The 20392-nt window shown below is 43.3% G+C and overlaps 1 protein-coding gene across 3 annotated transcripts in view; it reads left to right on the top strand.

Annotated features, from left to right (window-relative positions):
- The window catches only part of PHACTR1 (phosphatase and actin regulator 1), a gene marked incomplete at its 5' end in the record, with an annotated part of 446140 nt that overhangs the window by 314802 nt on the left and 110946 nt on the right, over nt 1–20392 (top strand). The gene's annotated exons all lie outside the window — the stretch shown is intronic.

Below are 20392 nucleotides of genomic sequence, written 5' to 3'. Positions count from 1 at the left end.
TAAGGGATGCTCTAAGGTCAAATCCTATAAGAAGAATAAATGAAATCTATAGATAATTTATTCAAATATGCTCACTTACTTGAAGTAGGGCAGACAAGGTATGATTGGTTTGGCTGGCTGATAGGAAATTTTACCCCCACAGGCTAAGACATGGAGCCTGAATGCAATCTCTCTATGTTTCAAGATGAGGCTTATGTTGAGATAAATCATGACCGACCACAGATCTTTCTCAGCTTTCCTGTAAAATTAATTTCAGTTGCAAGAGGAGAGATGTGAGCATTTTCATGACTCTCAGGTGTATTTGCTATCCACTTGTTTCTTAATTAATTTTATTTCTTTTCATAGTGTTGGGAATCAAACGAGGCAAGTACTCCACCAACACCAAGCCACACCCTCCAGCTCCATCTTGAAATTATTTTGATCAGTTATTCTTTGTTTCAAAATATATACTAAATTTCTCAAATCTTTTTCCTTGATTTAGTTCGACAATGTGCAAAATAGCCCTCCTTGAAACTAAGAGAGCATCTCAAAGGCTGGCTCTGGCTGACTGGGTAGACCAGTTAAATATTTTCATGGAAGCACTGCAGACATTAACTGCCCCTCAGAAAAACAGCATCTCCCTTTAGTCCTCTCTTGTTTTGATAAAGTTTTCTTTCCCTTTCACAAAGTCAGAAATATAGAAACAGCTAGAACTCCACCACCATTTAGAATTTAACATTTCTGGCATTTCCCAATCCTTGCTTCTAACATCTATTTGAAGAACTATTATGAGTGTAACAGGGCCCAAGATTCCTCCCCACTAAAAGTAATTTAGATGCTTCTCACCACATCCAATCCAAGAGCAATGAGATGCTTTGAGCATCTGCTCACATCCCAACATTGACTTCATCTACTGACACACTCAAAAGAACCTTTTGGAGTTAGTAATGCACGTGGTGATGGAACATTTCCATAAGTTGGTTAGGGTCCCTCTTCCCATTCCCAGAAGTCCATGAGTGTCCTACTTTGGGTTGAATCTTAGTCAGGGTTTATATTGCTGTCATAAAACACCATGACCAAAAGGAACTTGGGGAGGAAATGGTTAATTTGGCTTATGTGTCTATATCATTGTTCATCCCTGGAGGAGCTCAGGGCAGACCCTAAGACAAGGCAGGAACCTAGAGTCAAGAGCTGATGCAGAAACCATGGAGAAGTGCTGCATACTGGTTTGTTCCACATAGCTGCTCAGCCTGCTTTTTTATAGAACCCAGGACCACCTACCCATGAATGGCACCACCCACAGCTGGCTGCCCCTGATCCCCAATACATAACTAATTAAGGAGATGCCCTACAGGCTTGCCTACAGCCTCATTGTATGGAGGCATCTAACCCTCATAGGTTGTCAAAGAGCCAAGCTCTGCCATTCCTGGCAGTGCCAGCTCATGGCCCACTCAGAAGCTCCTACATCTATCACAGCCTCTTGTCCCTCCATCTTCCCATCCCTGAGCCCTTGGCTTATTATCCTTCTGAACAAACCTCAAATAATGCACACACCCAACCCTTCCCAAAGCAAACACCCATAGCAGGTGTCTGTTCAAGACCCCGTGGTGAGTTTACAGTGGTTCTAATTACCCTGTGTTTTATTAGAGAGCCTTAGCTACATTTAGAAAGCATTTTCAGGGGAGTGAGGCATTCAGCTGCTGAATTAAGCATGGGACACTCTTTTTTGCTCAAAATATAATATGAAGTTATTTCAAAAGACTGGAAATAAGAGGCATTAGACTTGGCTGCTTGATTCTATTCCCTTTTCCTTTTTTTTTATAAGTACGAAAGGGGGAGAAAAAAAAAACAGATTTTCCAGATACATCCTGAAACTGATTTAATTCAACCCACTTGTTAATCACACCCTGAAGATATTTGAATAAATAAGTAACTAAAGCAATAAGTCGGTTTGGGAAGTAAACCAGTATAATCTCACAGATTCTTCGTGAAATTATGGCACTTTTGAAATTTGCCTCATCAGTAAATTTAAACTAAGTAGATTTAAGTCTTCTAGATACCTGTTTGCAACATCTCTTATCTAAATTTTTTTAATTTCCTTAAAACTCAGGTTTTTGAGCTCAGTAATTTGTGCTTTGTGTATCCGGAGCTATCACTTCATACCAGGATGTAGACACACAGCTTAGGAGTTTTGTGCGCTGATGCATTAGGAATGGGAAAGAAAGACATCATTCTCCTAGGAAGAGAGTCTGACTCTACAGAAATGCAAAACCGAGAGAGTCATCTCCAAGTGAAACAGGAATATACCCATTTCCTGGACTCACTGGTGAAAAGCAGTCAGTCTTTGGGGGCCTCTTGGCCATGCGTCAAGACATGCTGAGGACAATGGGAATAGGGGTGAGGCATTCTGACCCTCTTACTGCTCTCTCTCTCTCTCTCTCTCTCTCTCTCTCTCTCTCTCTCTCTCTCTCTCTCTCTCTCTCTCTCTCTCTCTCTCATATATATATATGCATGTGCAGGTACCTGAAGAGGCCAAAAGAGGGTGTCTGATCCCCTGGAACTGGAGTTACCAGCACTTATGAGCCACCTGACATGGTTGCTGGGAACCCAACTCAGGTCCTCTGGAAAAGTAGCAAGTGGTCTTAACTACTTACTTAGTCTTTCCTCTAGCCTCAGGCCCTAGTATTAAAGATGGGACAGTGGCTTCTGAAGGTGGCATGTTTCGGCATTACTGTTAAGGAGAAACCAAGCCCAATACCGGTGGGAGATAGAAGCCAAACAGATTTTATTCGGTATCGTTGCAGTTGAGAGACCACAGCTAGACCAGAGTTCAGCTCCATGGAAGCAAAAGACAAGAGGTCTTTTAAACACTGGGTGTACAAGGGGGTCCTGCTGGATGTGACTGAGCCATTTACATCTGCTAACTGATAACCTATAGAGTTAGGCTCCTAAACTACAGAGATGAAGCCAGGGGCCCCACCCTTGATGCTCTCATTTCACAGGGATGTTCTCCCAGATCATTGAGATATACATCAAAGACAGCAAGGAGCCCCAGAGCCCTTGGCTTTCCTAAGGTAAATGTTCCAGGCAATAGAAGCTTGAGGTCCTATTATCAGCTGTTGGTGGCTTTGCATTTTCTCAGGGAGACATTTTGAGGGACCTCTATTGTTTTCCATTTTCTGGAGACAAAGCTCGAAGCATCTGTGTTTATTCAAGCCTTCAGTGTAGGAGGCAGATAGTTTTATTAGGAGCTGCAAGTTGCACTTCTTCAGGCCAAGGTCAAAGCCCTGTGAGAAGAATACCCAGGAGAATCTGGTGAGGGCTTAGTTGGAAATTTCCATGCAGGGGAAGCAGTGGGGGAAGAAGGGACAGATGTCAGAAGACCTTGGCCCCAGCTATTCCCTGAGGCAGGGCCTGTGTGCTTCAGGTGCTGACCCTAGAGCCTTCAGTTGTAATGAGAAAAAAAAAATGCATTGTGCCAAACATTTGTTCGGTGAGTTGTTTTCTGTTGTTTTAGTTTCCTTGTTTTAGGACAGTGTTAGGGTATCAGACCCAGGGTCATAGGCTTGCCAGGCAAGCGTTCCACCACTGAACTGTGGCTCTAGAGTGACTTGTTTTAAGGGTGCTATGTTGGTCCATCGCATCATTTTTTTTTCTTTGTGAGGTCAAACATCGTCTCATGATGAGGAGCTGGGGTTAGTGCTGCCTATCCAGCCCTATATTGATCTTTATCGACCTTGTGTTCACTGCATCAGGGATCAAAAGTTGTGAAATGCATATGATTTTACATGAACGCCAGTTTTCTTTCTTGGGAAGGTAAGGAATAATAAGCTGAAGCAATGTAGCCCAGGATGGCTTTCCAATTTGCTTAATGGCCAAGGATAACCTAGCCAACCTGTCTAGTGCTCAAATTACAAATGTGTACCATCATGCCCAGCAAAAGCCACAGTTTGACACAATTTCTCTATCCTCTGCCAAGGTACATTTATACTCGCTCACCCATCCACTGATCTTTAAAGCTCAGGGTCTGTTGGTTTCCAGAGTTTCATTACATAGTCCAACCTAGCCTCAAATTCATGATGTTCTGGTCTCAGCTAGCCAGGCATGTGTACCATGATGCCTGGCTTAGACTTCATTTTTTTAAAGAAAGCACTTTGAGGATTTGCGTAACCATTTGTCTCCTCTTCTCCTTCCCCTTCTCCTTCCCCTTCATCTTCCTCCTTTTTATGAGACACCCTAATTTTCAGGAGTTACAAAACTGTAACCAGCCCCACCTTACAGCCTGTTTATCCAATAAAGTATTGTTGTCCTACAGCCAAATACACTCAGTTATGGGCCACCTGTCCCTAGCTGCTCTGGCTGATTTTGTCCCCACAGACAGCAGGAGCCTGAAAAGCTGGAGGTGCGGGCCACCAGGCCCTAGGCAGGAAATGGTCTCTGATCTGCTTCATGTGTCTGCTGGCCCATTCTGTCTTTCACTAAACTTACCTTTCCTGTCTCCTTGGATCATAAAGCTAGAAGCCATGGCAGAATCGACATTACTTCCTCTGTATCCAACCCTTAAGAAACCTTTCATTCAACCTGAAACCACAAAAAAAAAAACAAACAAACAAAAAACAAACAAACAAACAAACAAAAGAAAAAAACAACTATCAATGTTTTCAACTCCTTTGAGCCTTGAAGAGACAAAGCAGAGCTACCAGCTACCTACATTTATATACATAATGTGTATATAATAAATTAGCAGGGTTATGATGATTTCTAGTATTATTATTTCTAACAAAGCAAAGAAACTGGTAGAAAAGTCCTGATTTAGCTAATGAGAGCAGTGATAGAATATTTCTTTCTCTGGAATTAAAAAAAAGCCTTTGTTATGTACCTGTCCTTCCCATGAAAGCTGTCCCTGCTTTCCCTCAGCAAAGAAATCAAAGGTCTTACCCCAAAGGGTCAAGAACCAGCCTCTAGTTTGTGAAATTATTACTGGGGTGCCCTCAGGTGGAGAAATGGCAAAGGTTTAAAAGCATTTAAGCTTGCAGGCAAATGTTAGAGCTCTAGACTCTGCTGATTTTCCTGTCTCCAAAGTTCAGCTCATTAAATGACATCAGTCACTGCATACCCCTTAGGGGTGTGCTAAACATTACAGTAGCAACGAGAGGAGGATAAAGAGGTAGTGTTTGTGAAGATGCAGAGACATCCAAGGTACTGTGTGCTCTGGGGGGGGATAGGAAGCCGTGGAAAACAGCATAGCGCACCCCCAAAAAATAGAAATCTAGAACTCCCATATGATCCAATAGTTCACCTCTGCATACCTACCAAAAGGAACAGAAAGCAGAAACAAGAGAGCATATATAGGCATCTGTGTTCACTGAAGTGTTCTTCACATAATCCGAGAGATAGAGGCAGTGAAGATCTACGCATGGGCAGGTGAAACCAGAAAGCAGTGAACTCTCTCAGCATTCAAAAGGAAGGAGACTGAAAAGCACTGTACAGTGTGGGTGGCTGCTGAGAATGTTATACTTAAGTGGTGAAGTTATACACACACACACACACACACACACAGAGAGAGAGAGAGAGAGAGAGAGAGAGAGAGAGAGAGAGAGAGAGAGAGAGAGAGAGAGATCTGAGGTACTTTGAGTGGCTGGAATCGTGAGATTTGAGAGGCAGGGCTGACCTTTGTAAATGGAAGACAGGGGCATGTTGATGCTGTGTGGATGCAGGATTTCAGTGTTGCCGGCCATAAGGATGCTGGAGATGCTTGCACAGCTGTGTGGATGTATTTAACAGCACTGAGTACCATCATGAACACTAAGGCCAGAGGCTGGAGGGATGGCTGGGTAAGTTAAGAGCACTTGTTGCCCTCACAGAGGACCTGGGTTTGATTTTCTACCCTCACCTGACAGTTCACAACTGCCCAGAACTCCAGTTTTAGGGGATTTGACTCCCTCTTCTGGCCTCTGAGCACTCCTACATGCACAAGGCACACATAATCCCATGGATACACACACCATGAAGATATATATATTTAATCTTTAAAACATATTAAGATTATCAAGTTTCTGCTTCATGTATTTTAATCACAACTTTAAAGTCTCTGCAGAGGGTATCTCCAAACTGACCATTCTGAGTATTACAGAGTCTCGGCAGAGTTATGTATGGTCCCCAGCTTCAAGGCCTCACAGTCGTTAGCCTACCTAGCTTACTTACTGAACTATAGTGTGGCAGGATGCTTTAGCAAAGGGGGAGTGAGGGAGGTGATAGACCCCCATTGTGTGCTCCTACGTTATTGTACAGACAGGACTGCAGGTAAGATGTTCTATGAACTTGACAATACAAACTAGACCCTTTGATGGGTTTTTCCAGCAGGAATAAAACGAGTTGAGAATTTAAGTTTCCTTGGCACGGTCCTAAAGTCAGGGAGATGCCCATCTGAGGCAGCCCATTCATTCTCTCACTCACTCCAGCCAAGACTGTGCCAAGACTCAGAATCTGAATTCCAGATCACTGACTTGGCTCGGGCCTTTATCCATATCAGTGGGGAGGCCATCACTAGACCCTGAAAGCTACCAGACAGGACTATGGAATTTAGGGCCACCTTTCATGTCTTAAAAAAAACAACAAAAAACAATCCGAGTAAATGGTATCTCTTGGGATATCACTGGTGAATCCTGATGGGTTCCACTGTGCACTGACTTCACTTACGCATCCCTTCCCTGACCTTAGACGTGGCACATAAATATACATTAGGAAAAATAAAAACAACCTAAAAGGGCAATTACAAAAGATGAATAAAGCCTGGGCGTTCTTTTAAGGGAGCAATACGCAATATGAGTCTTACTAACCATGAGGAGGGAGGATTGTCTACGAGGAGAGCCTCCAGGAAAGCCAGAACACACACTGTGCTTTTAGACCTATCTTGTGTGAGCACATGCGTGTGTGTGTGTGTGTGTGTGTGTGTGTGTGTGTGTGTGTGTTGAGATCCCAGCTCTCTTTATTAGCTATGTGTTTTTTCAGTTTTCCTGGCCGCACTTAGAGTAAGTGTTTGAGCCGTGAACCTTACATTAATATAATCTGGGATTCTACTTTTCCCATGGATGACAAGTGTCCTGTCTTGTTTTGTTTTTGTCAACTTGACACAGGTCCTCTAAGAAGAGGGAACCTCAATCAAGATAATGTCACAGTAAGACTGACCTGTAGGCCACCCTGTGGGGGTATTTCCTTGATTGATAATTGATGTGAAAGGGTGTAGCCCACTGTGGATAGGGCTGTCCCTGGTTTGGTGGTCCTGAGGTCTATAAGAAAGCAGGCTGAGCAGGCCATGGGGGAGCAAGGCAGTAAGCAGCATGCCTTCATGGTCTCTGCATCAGTTCCTGCCCCCAGGTTCCTGCCTCCAGGTCATTGCCCCAAGTTCTTGTCTTACCTTCCCTCAGTGATTGTGGTCCCAGGGTTATAAGAGGAAAGACCTTTTCTCCCCAAGCTGAATTTGGTCTGAGTGTTTTATGACAGCAATGGAAACCAGAACTAAGACAATCTGCAAAGGTCAATTTTCCCCTAGTGCACATTAATAATTCAGTTCTCCCACTTGAAGAAAATGAGTATTTGCCCTTACTGTTTGTATTACAGTCTGATGAATGCATAAGTGAACTGTATAGTCAAATATAGCCAAGCCCCACTCTGTGTCCCTGTTGAAGCGGCTTGTCATACAAATGGACAAAGGCGTGAAAGGAGAAAGAAACACATTCATGTGCAGAATAGGAAGGGAGATTGCTGCTTTATCTGGACTTGTCCTTAAATTGGGAAGGAAATTTAAATATGGTTTTAAACAGTTTTTAAGGGAAATCTAAATGTCTGAGTCTGTTGAACAAATCATATTGGCAAGTAAAAATAAAAGCAATGACAAAAACAAAATAGCACACCCTCCCCAAAAACATGTATACTTCTCCAGAACAAAATAATAAATCCATGTGGCTTCCCTAATTAATATTTTTCAGATCTTTGAGAATGGTACAAGAGTTATGTTATTCAAACTCTACTCTAGTTAATAGAAGAAGAGATGGCTTAGCAGTCAAGACCGCTTACTGCTCTTGCAAAAGACCTGAAGTAAATTCATAGCAACCATGTTAGATGGCTCAGCAATGCCTTTAACCCCAGCTCCAGGGGATCCAGTGCCCTGTTCTGGCATCTAGGGGCACCCTCATGCATGTGCACACACACACATAGACACACTCACACACATGTACATAAATAATAAAGAAAACATAAAGGCTAGCCTGACATGGTAAAATTATAAAGATAAGAAAATTATGAGCCAGTATCTCTCATCCTATAAATAAGAGAATCTTTACGCAATATTCAGAAATGAATCCGTTATTGTATATCTAAAGGAATTTTTATCGCTATTACTTTGGCTTGGCCTTGGGCATGTTCAAAATCAGTATTGTTTAGACTACCAACAGATAAAAAGGGATACCTCATGGTCAGCTTGTAGGTGCAGATGAACATTTAGTGAAATTCAACACTCATTTATGTTGCACGAAAAGGAGAAATAGAAGGAACCCTTAAGTTGTGAAATCAGTACCTATCAAGAAATAAATAAGAAAATGAACCCTACCACAGATAGATGTTTAACCATCGGGTATTTAAAGATTACTCCAGAGACTTCAGGGAGGAGGAACCAAGGAACCTAGGCCAAGCAAAAACAGAAGAAATGTTAATAAGACATATAAAGATTAAATACCATAAGTGAAGCTCTTATGATCATACAATATCTAGAAGATATCATAAAATCTTGTGAACTAGCAAAAAAGGTGAGTTTAACCAAGGTTCCTGTATAAAACCCAACTGACTCCCACATCCCTACAAGAGTTCCATATCTATGAAGTCAACCGACTGTGGATAAAAATTTTTAAGGAAAAAAATCATATTCCTACTGAACCATGCAGATTGTTTTTCTCATCATTGTTTCCTAAACACTAAACCCCTGTTTACACCGTGTTGGATATAAATAATCTGGAGGTGACCTAAGATGTATGGGTGGATATCAAGCACTTCACCATTTATATGAGGGTGTAAAATCTGGGAGTCCCAGAAACAACTTCCACTTACACTGAAGTACAGCTGTCTTACAAAATGCATCACTATTTACCTGCAACACATATTGGAAAATAATTTATAAACTACCATTTATAATAGCATAAACAAATGAAGGGATGCACCATATTTCTGGATTCACCATATTCCAGGTTCAATATTATTGCAAAGATGTTAACCCTCCCAGAAAAAAAAAAAAATCTCTAGATTCAGTGCAGTTTCAATTAAAGATCAAATAGCATCTCTTTTAACAGAGATACACACACTTACCCTACTGTGTGTGCAGAAATTCAAGAGATAAAGAATAGGAAATGGCAGTTGAAGTTGAGCTGAGGTTGAAGGGCAGGATGAGCCATGAGGCCACGGGGTTAAAACCGTAGGGAACAGTGCAAGGGTGGAAGAACAGTGCAAGGGTGGAAGAAAGCAACGGGCCTGTGTCCACACACAGCCACCCCACGGAAGGCAGATGCACTACGGCAACACAGCAGAGGCTGAAAGTTTGGTTCTCTGTTTTCCAAAGCAGTGTCTCCTCTCCCTGGGAGCATTTCATTGTGCTGTAGCATAAAAGTCAGTACAGCTCAGAATCCGTGCCAGGTGTCAGAATTCACAGTGCACAGCACAATGCCGAGTTCTCACCACCCACAGTGCCGCTGGGAAATGCCAGAGCAGGTGTTTGCCTTCCTAAATATGGGGTGAGTGTGAGTGAGTGTGTGTGTGTGTGTGTGTGTGTGTGTATGTGTGTGTGTGTGTCTGTGTGTCTGTGTGAGTGTGTGTGTGTGTGTGTGTGTCTGTCTGTGTCTGTGTGTGTGAAAAGGGGGATGATATATTTCCTCTGGACAGCTGGACTTTTTAATAAAGTAAAATACAAGTTAAGTACCTTCAACCTGAAAGTCCAAAATCAGAAACATTGCCAAATTCTAAACTTTTATGTGCCAACCTCCTACAGCAAGTAAAAAGTTCCATACTGGGCAGCAAAGGATGAGTTACAAACAGAATGATGGTGCACTAAAATGCTGCTTGAAATTACCTTCAAGCCATACATGCATGGTGGAAATGGAACACAATTAATTGTATAAGCAGAATTGAGCCCCAACCCCAATACCTCAATATATATCGCTCTGGTGTGTGTGTGCACGCGCGTGTGTTTCAAACACCATCCCAATCAAACTCTTGAAAACTTCTGGGCCCCAGCCTTTGAGATGAGGTATCCTCCACCCACATTCATAGATGTGGATTGTTCACTGACATGTGCCAGTCAAGTTGGTCTACAGGTGTGAAGTGTTACTCAGAAACAATTACTTGCAGTTAGGAAACGGCCATAGTTTCCATGTGTCACCTTGAGTCTTTATGAGGAGTCTCAAACCCACAGTGTGGCCATACACGATGAATGAGGGTGAAGAGAAATGAGATCCTAAAGTGGACTCCAGTCCTCTGGGTTTGGTCTTCTTGGGATCTGAAAGGCATCAAGATTCCACACATCTGAGAAAATAACTTTCTGCTGTTCAAGCTGAACAGTCCATGTACTTTGCTATGACAATCCATGTAGACAGGTACACTGCTCTACCAGATTCTGTTATAAGACAGAGAAATACACTATCTCAATGGGTTAGAGACTGCCTAAACAAGTGTGCTCACTTGCAGAAAGCCTTGACAAACTATGGCATCTTCCTACCCTATACAGGCTCAGGGCAAGAAGAATTCCTTGCACACTTATTTGCACACTGGGATCACACAACCTGAGTTCGAGTCCAACCTTACACCTGCGGCAGGCTACTTAACACCACTTTCATCTTCCAGGTGGAAATGGTGATACCAACTTCTTGGAATTATTGTGAAATTTACATAAAGCCTTATAAGAGAACCCCAGAGTCCTAAGCTCCTGATTCATTGTACTAATTTAGTCATTGTGGGAAAAGGCCTAGAAAGTCATAGAAACATTCTCTTTGGGCAAAATATCTGTCTGAATAGAAATATAGCGTAGCCATGTATAGTTGTGATTCTGAAACTAAAATCTGTGATTCACAATTATTAGCTGCCTTTGGTTCTGGTCAGCTTGAAGGGGTAGCTCAGCAGTAGGGCCCATGCTGAGTCTGCACAGAGCCTTCGGTTTCATCCCCAGCATCAAAAAATTGCTGAAAGCAAACAGACACTGCTATCCTTTTCTGTCTTTAAAGAGTCAGAGAAATAAAAAATTGAAAAGCACCCCTCCTTTGCCAACCTTGTATTCCAGACCTCATTGCAGAAGAATGGATCCAAACAAGAGACTCTAAAAAGGCAAACAGCAAAGCCAGAGAGCTTGTTTCTGTGAAGTGGCTCCGCAAGAAACTATGGACTAGAGCCCTGTTATCCTTTATGCAACAGTCAGGGTGTTCAGCTGTTCTGGGCAAAAGGTCAGATTTCCATTCTTGGGTGCTAATGTGATAGGACACTAAGTTGAGAGCATGGGCTGCTCTTCCCAAGGACCTGGGTTCATATCCTATGTGCAGGAGCAGTGGATGCTTGCATGAGATTGGACCCTCCTCCACTTTTCCATCATGGACAGGGGTAGATGGGCATGAGTCTCCATCCCTTCCTAAAGAGCTAATATTTGCTGGAGGAAGAGCTGCTGTTTTTTTCCAATAATGCAGTCCTGCATGGACTAGGTGAGAAGGAAGGAAGGAAGGGAGGGAGGGAGGGAGGGAGGGAGGGAGGGAGGAAGGAAGGATACAAAGAGAAACATCATGCTGTACTGTGCTTCTCCCCTAGGCAGCCAGTGAAAGAGGAGGAGGAGGAGGAGAAAAAAGAGAATTGATAGTGATATTGATGATTGATTGTGACAATGATTGATGATGATAATTGATTGATTGATTGATTGACTGATGGTGGTGTTGATAATGATGATAATGATGATTGGTTGACTGATGATGATGATGACAATGATGATTGATTGATTGATTGATTGATTGACTGATGGTGGTGTTGATCTGATGATGATGATGATGATGATGATGATGATGATGATGATGATGATGATGATATCTGACTGATCTCAGAAGAGACAGCCATGACCACCCTGTTAGAATCTGATGAGGAGCTAGCTCCCTGTGCCAATTAGCTCAAAGACAGAAAGTAGAAGAACTGAACTGTGGTGTGAACGTCCCTCATGGCCTCACTGGATCATTCCTTGTGGAACTATCTCCTCTCAGTTGGTTTTTATTTTTTCTTTTAATGGTAGATTCCAAAAATAGGCCAGTCTATTTTTCAAATAATCAGTCTTTCTTTCTCTAAAATTACTTAAATTCTGAAACTCGCTGCTTAAATTCTTAACCCACACATGCAGCCTTGGAAAAGGCTAAAAAAAGGATTAAGACTGACCCTTCTGTGCACCTTGTTGGACCTGCTTGAGGGAAGGACCAAGACAGGGAACACTGTGGCTTTCTCTATGCATTCCTTTACTACCATCCCTTCTCCCAGAGACAGGAGTCAGTTTGCTGGGCAACTGTGATTTCATCATGTGTCCACTGAGCTTTTTATTTCCCCTATTGCAAAGTTACAAAGAGAAGAAGAGTTGGTAAGAACATTCTTTGAATGTTTTTGTTGGGGAAATAAAACACACATTAAAAACCCGAGTGTGGCATCCCTAATGTAATTCATGAGAAGGCTATAAATCAAACATTGTATAACTGCATCCAAAGTCACTAAGGTGAAATCCGACTACCAGCTCTTGGAAGCTCCTCGATGAATCTTCCTGATATCAGTCCCTTTCCCCGTGAGTGGTGGCCACTGTCCTTACGTGTATCAGAAAGCATTTCCTTGCTTTGCTAGGTAGTTACCAGCTTAGATCTGAGGCCGAATCCCATCTGTAGCTTTTGTCAGCTTTTTGAATTTCATACAAATGGAGTCACACATCCTTTATCTAGCTTCCTTCACTCAATATTTCTTGTAAGATCCACTCTCCTGCATACTGCTTATTTTGAAAATGGCCAAACATAGGAAAATGTGAGAGGCTTTTATAACCACCTTCTAACAGTTACTAAACTTTGGCGACATATGATACTTGTTTTCTTAAGTGGTGTGTGTGCATTGTGTGCACACAAGTGTGTGCAGGCGTTTGTACCCTTGAGTGCATGTGGAGGCCAGAGGAGATGTGGAGTGCTCTACCTTGGCACTCTCCGCCTTATTCCCTGTGACCCAGTGCCTTACTGACCTGATTCAGCCGGCTTCCAGCAAGCCTCAGCAACCCTCCTACGTCCATTCCTCCCAGCTCTGAGGTCCCAGGTGCTCGTGTTCTTTTACATGGGTGCTGACAATCTGAGCCCAGGTCCTCACACCCACTCAGAAAGCACACATGCCCACTAGACCATCTCCCCAGTCCCTTCTGCCTCACTTAAATGTAAGTGTAAACACTTTTCAGCATGCATCTCTTAAAAAGTAAGAAATTTGTCCTACGTATATAAGGGCCATCTTCATATGTAGCAAGCTAAGAATAACCCCCAATGAGCTCTAGTATCTCCTAGAACTGTATTTGCCTCGTTAGCTCCCAAATGCTTTCCCAGCTGGTTCATTCCACTTGTGGATATACTTAAAATCTATGAATAACATATTCTCAACCACATAGCTTACAACTTTGCTATGTCTGTTAGCCTTCTATCTATGCTCCACCCAGCAGTTACCTAGCAACAGCCAGGTAGGCCTGGCTTGCTATAAAAGGAACAGGTTGACTTCTCTGTCTCTCTCTGACTCTCTGCCTCTTCGCCCCTTTTCACTCCCTAGCACTTTTCTCCCTCTCTTCCCTTCCCCTTCCCTCTCTCCATGTATTCCTGGTCAGTCTCTTCTCTCCTCTCCCTCTCTCTCTGTTTGTGTGTGTGTCCTCTGTCCCCCTTCTTTTTCTGCCTCTATTCTCTTCTCAACTCCCCTTCCCATGCCCCCAAAATAAACTCTATTCTATACCACACCCATAGCATGGCTAGTGCCTCAGGGGGGTGCCTCAGCATGGGCCCACTGAGCCAGCCCCTCCTACCACACCATATCACACTCCACAAAAACATAGCCTTGGTTTTATAAAACACATCAGTGTCTACTCCCTCTCCACATACACATGCACAGGTCCTGGCTGAGAGGCCCTTTTCCCAGAGAAAAAAGGAAAACAGACCTGCTAGTGACATCATCTAACATCAGTTATGGCCAACCAGAATTGTTAATGGACAAATGCTCTGTGGTATTGGGTTACTTGAGGTTAAAGAAGCCTACACTTTCATTTGTTGGGGAAAGCCTCAGTGCTGAATGCATTGGTGAGTATCCAGCCTAGACCACTCACTGGAGCAAAGAGCTCCACCAACTCAGGCTCCTATCACAACCACAGGAATACATGGAGATAGGTGCCCAGCCACTTTCATTGAGGATCTTCCAGCTCAGACATGAAGAAAGACATTGCTCCACTCCTGTGTGGTCAGTCATCTCTTAGTACCATTGGGGCATGGTTCCAGGACCCAAAGATGCCAAAATCTAGTCTTTTACATCCAGTGGAATACTTTCACAGGACATGTAGGTTTCTTGCTGTCTTGGTTCAGGTTTTATTGCTGTGAACAGATACCATGACCAAGGCAAGTCTTATAAATGACAACATTTAATTGGGGCTGGCTTATAGGTTCAGAGGTTCAGTCCATTATCATCAAGGTGAGAACATAGCAGCATCCAGGCAGGCATGGTGCAGGAGGAGCTGAGAGCCCTACATCTTCACCCTGAGGAAACCAGGAACAGACTGAGCATCCTCAGGCAGCTAGAAGTGTCTCCAAGCCCACCCCCAGAGTGACACACTTCCTCCAACAAGGCCACACCTTCTAATAGTGCCACACCCTGGGACAAGCATATGAAAATCATCACACTTGCTGTGCCTTTGACCCTACTGCTAGATGACATACAATACCAACTGCAATGGAAATGCTATGGGTAACAGTGATTATAGGGTGTTGTTTAGTGAATGGTGGCTAGGCCAGAAAAGAAGATATGTCTTGACAAGAAGGGGTGGGGGCTTGCTGGAAAGAAGAGTTTTAGTGGTCAAGGGAATGGGAGGGAATAGGGGGAGATGGGAAGTAAGTATGACTGAAATTTATTATGCACATGAGTTAAACTATCAAAGAATAAGAAAATGGAGAGAGAAAGGGTCTGTACATGCTCAGTACAAGCACCATATTTCTCTGATTTTTTTTTTTTATCTCTTGAGTAACTGATGCTAAGCTTGCATTCATTTGCTGAGTATCTGTGGGCAACAGTGCTCTGCAAGGTAAACACTGTGGACTGTGTAGATGAAGATGAGTTAAATCTCATCACAAAGAACAGGAAAAAAAAACCAGTCTCTGGCCTTGTGGGCCATGAAGAATTGACTCGAGAAGCTATGATGACAACTTCCTATAAATAATAGCAAGAAGAAGGAGAGGAGGAAAAGGAGAGAAGAGGAGGAGAAGGGGAAGGAAGAAGAGGAGAAGGAAGAATAGGAGGAAAAGAAAAATAAAGAAAAAAGAGGGGAGGAGGCTGAGGAGAATGAAGAGGAGATAAAAAGAATAAGGAGGAGAAGAAGAAGAGAAAGGAGGAGGAGGAGAATAAGAAGAAGGAGAAAGAGAAGGAGAAGGAAAAGGAGAAGAAGAAGAAGAAGAAGAAGAAGAAGAAGAAGAAGAAGAAGAAGAAGAAGAAGAAGAAGAAGAAGAAGAAGAAGAAAGAAAGAAAGAAAGAAAGAAAGAAAGAAAGAAAGAAAGAAAGAAAGAAAGAAAGAAAGAAAGAAAGAAATATGGCAAGCACAGTGGTTGGGTTACCACCTTGGCAATGAGTTTTTTTTATACATCTCTGGCCTGGTCCCACCTAATAACAGCTGCAGGGAAATTCCCACCAGAGATGGGCCATCCAGGCATGGATCTAGTTCAGAGTTTAAAGAAAGAAATATTGAACCCTAGTCAATCAATCCTGCCTGTATATTAGAGGAACAACCACAGTAAGTGAATGTCTCTTCACAGAGGAAGATAGAAGAGAGGATTGTTCTGCCTGGGTGTGTCTGCAGCCTCTGGCTTAAGGAATCCCTGCTAAAGGCTAAGGCTAGTTTGGTGTTTAGGGCAAGAATCTAGACAGTTTCTCAGTACATGAGGACCATTCAAGCCAGATGGGAAATCCCTGCAGCTGGCTGAGTCACAGAACTGTCATGACACCATGTGATTTTTAGAAAGATACAGGAAGAGAGAAAGAGGGTGGGTGTCTTAGTCACTGTTTTACTCCTGTGAAGAAACTCCAGAGAGAAAGCATTTATTTGGAGGCTTGCTTACAGTTTCAGAGGCTTCATCCAGTATCAGCAGGGCAGGGAGCGTGGTGGCACACATCACACTGGAGAAGGAGCTGAGAGCTTTACACCCTGACCTGCAGGCAGCATGCAAAAAGAGATCCTGGGCCTACTGTGGGCTTTTGAATCCCCAAAGCCTACCCCCAGTGAAACACTTCCTCCAACAAGGCCACACCTCCTAATCCTTCTAATCCTTTCAGACAGTTCCACTCCCTGCCAACTAAGAATTCAAATGTGTGAACCTATGAAGAGCATTCTTGTTCAAACTACCACAGTGGACTGTTATGTCTCTGAGCCTATGTACTGGGAATTCTGCTAACGTTGCTATTATAAAACCATGGTAAGGGCTGTAAGACCACACTGAGAGAGAGCAGCAATCACAACCTTATTATATGACAACAACTCTTACCCCTCATTTCTTATACGGGATTTCTACATACATTTAGCTCTCTGTCACTGTGACAAAACACATGAGAAAATCAACTGGAAGTCAGGCAAGGTTTGTTTTCACTCCCAGATTCAGGTTCCTTGGCCCATTCAGGGCTGTGGCAGAGCATCCCTTTATCACAGGCAATATGTCCTACCGCAAAGCTGTTTTTATCCCAGTGGTTAGAAAACAAACACAGAGAGGGGGTGTTGATATCCCAATGTCCTCTTCAAAGGTATATCCCCAAACAACCAAGTCCTCCAACTAAGTTCCACCCCACACACACACACACACGTTCCATTGCATGCCCTCATGTCCCACATTAGGCACATTCATTCTGGAGATCACTTGACCCAAGTGGACAGGTAAAGGTGTTGTTTTACATGCTAAATGGATGACTCAGTAAGGCCTTCCTTGGATAAACAAGTAATTGAAACTCTCTACCTAGCAATACTTGGACTCTTGGCAGAAATCTTTAGCTCTTTATACTGACCACTCTTGGGCATCTGATTTAGTGAGAGATCATTTATTCCTGTTTGTACAGATTGCCTTTAGACATGAATGATTATTGAATGTGTTTATCAAATCGTACTATCTAAAAACCAACCCTATACCCACATGTTCACATTCCTATTTCTTCCTTTTTATTTTTTTATTTTTATTTATTATTATTATTATTATTATTATTATTATTATTATTATTATTATTATTATTATTATTATTGCTGTGCTGGAGATTAAGCCCAAGGCTTTGTACTGATTAGTATGTCACTGAGCCGAATTCTAAGCTTCTGAGACCAAGTGTCACCATGTAGTCTATGGTGACCTCAGACTCCTGCTGCTGCTTCCTGAGGGCTGGGATTACAGGTGTGCTTCCTTGGTTGTTTTGTCTGGGGGTCTTCCGAGGCTGTGGCTACTGTGATCATATTACCTTTGCCCATCATCCTTAAGGCTGGACAGGAAGCTGCTCAAGAAACAAAAACTCTTCTGTCACTCAGAGATCTCTTGCTTGAGTTTTCCCTTCCCTGGACCTGGAAGATTCAAAAGGATCAAAGCTACAGATTTTAATTGCAAGTGGACTATTTTGGGGGAGCAGAAGTAAAAGAGCGTGTTCTTTACTTCTCAGTAGTTCTCCTTAAATATCTATTTCTTTCAGAATGTAACTTAAAGACAGTTGAGCAGGGACTTCAACAGATGTAGATTGTCCTGGGGGAGAAAAACATCTAAGCAGGTCTCCACTCAGATGCTCTCAGCAGGGCCAAAAAAGTTGTTCCACAATCAATACTGCCCCACCCCCAAAAGGCAGCGGGGGGGGGGGGGGGCAAGGCTTCAACACAGGTGTTTATCACACACAGCTTCCTGCCTTTTACCCTTGATAGCTCAGTATGTTAGGTAAACTTTTCTTGGAGACCTGGAGATTCCAGATTCACAGACAGCTACCATATGGTGCCATCCAGGAGAAATGGAGAAAGGAGCCACTACGGGGCTTAAGTAGCCCCTGGGCCAAGCCTACCACATGTATGGGAGCCCTGAGGAGGTGGTATCAGATCCTCAAGTCCCTTGGAGTTGAAGTTATGGGAGCTTGTGTGTCACCCAACGTAAGTGCTGGGAGCCAAACCTAGGCCTCTGGAAGAACTTTTAAGCTCTGAGCTGTCTCTCCTGCTCCCCCTCCCCCACCTAATTTTAGAACATTTACACCAAAGCTTTCCCTGTGTGCTCCCTCAGACTTACTCTACCCTGTGCCCTCATAAGAACGAGTCCTACATTTTAAAGTAAGTTCTCTTGTTTTAACGTAAGGACTTACTGAGTTTATTTTTTCCTCGGCATAAAAATAATACCTGCTTGTGGGATGTTGCCACCCAGCTGACAATATACATTTCTGTTCTCTTTTGCTTTACTGGCTCTGCTCTCCTCAGTTCCTCTGCTGGCCTCCCAGAGACAAAGCCATCCCAGGTAGACAGCTGCCCTCCAGCCTTACCCCCCCCCCCCCGTGCTTTGGGAAAGCATAGAGCATTTTACAGGGTTCCTCCCCAGGGAGTGGCTCCTTGTCTTTAAGTTTTCTTCATTTCTCTCCTCTACTTTTCTTGTCTTTGCTCCATCCAAACTCAAGATTACCTGGTAAAGAATGCTGGGCTAGAAGCCATGGTTGAAGAAGGAGAAACCATGTTTTCCTTTTCCTCTTCATGGACCCCATAGCCCCATTTCACAGTTCAGTAATAGGCCAGGTCTTGGGGCTGGAAAGGACCTTCTGTCCCAGACAGCTCACTTCACTGCACGCAGGAGCCATGGTATGCCTGACTTTGGCCTTGCTCAAGCCTAGCTCTCCTTTTGAAAGGAGGGTTGACAGTGAGGTGAGAGGAGAGGCTTTGTGGATAGTTTATAAAAAGAGATCTTAGGGAAATGGTGCCTTAGAAGGAGGAGTCATCTGAGACTAAAGTACTGATGTCACTTCCTGTACTGTTCAACCCCAAGTACACGTGCCTCAGGGTGATGGAGATGGCTTAGTAGGTAATCTACTAGACACATGGATGTAAGGACTTTCACCTGGTTCCCCAGAACCAACATCAAGCTGGATGCAGCAGTATACACCTGTAATGTATATTGTATAATGTATAATGTACGGACAGGAGAATCAATCCATAGAAGCTCGTGAGCCAGTAAGTCTGTAGCACACAGAGGCAAACAGTGGGAGATCCTTCCTCTACCAGGGTAGAGGGCAGGAACTAATGCCTGAGGTTATCCAAGCATTCCCTACCCCTTCCTCCCTCCCTCTCCCCCAACCCCTCGCTCTCAGAAGCACACAAGATACTAAAGAGAAACCGGACTTCCCTTGTTAAAGACTTACTGTTTCCATATACTATATAATTATCTTCACAACAGTGTGATATCCTGGGGAGAAGACAGAAACATTGGGATCTCTACGCTTACACGTGTGTCTCTGAGCAGTTCAGTGTGTTGGCAGGCCTCAGACACCAGGGAACATCTCTGGTTCACCTCTCCATGTCTGTCGCTCTTCTGTAGAATAGGGGTGATCCCAGAACCCAAGCAAGGATCAAGTTCATAACATTAACTTTCTACCCTTCTCAAATGCTGAGTGCATCGTCCTTGTGAGCACAGAGTTCTGAACCAGCAGATGAACAAAGCTACAGAATAAATAATCCAACTCTTTCCGGGGTGTCACCTTCACTTGGAAATGGGTGGTGGGTGAAGGAAGAGTGTTTTCTCATTTAGATTGTGTGTGCATATATAATATATGTGTATATTATGTAGAATCTACATTAAGGTTTTGTTATATAATGTTGGAGATTAAAACCACCAGAGCACTACTCTACATGCTAAAGAGCTGTTCTACCAAAATACAACATCAGAGAATGTAAGCCTAGCTGTGCCTGACAAGGACCCAGCAAGCCTTGTATCAAAATGCAGATGCTCAGATCCTACTGCAGACTTGTGGAATCAGACTGGCCGGTGTGTGTGGTGGAGAGGGGGCGATGAGAGTTGACTGGTGCCCCGGAGATAGGCCTTCATCACAGCTTCACTTCTTGCCCACCGGTTCTAATTCTAAATGCTACTGAAGTGTCTATGTGTATATGCCT

This window comes from Micromys minutus (genome assembly GCF_963924665.1).
Source record: "Micromys minutus genome assembly, chromosome: 1".
Lineage (NCBI taxonomy): Eukaryota > Metazoa > Chordata > Mammalia > Rodentia > Muridae > Micromys > Micromys minutus.
This window is presented reverse-complemented; position numbering and strand designations above follow the sequence as displayed.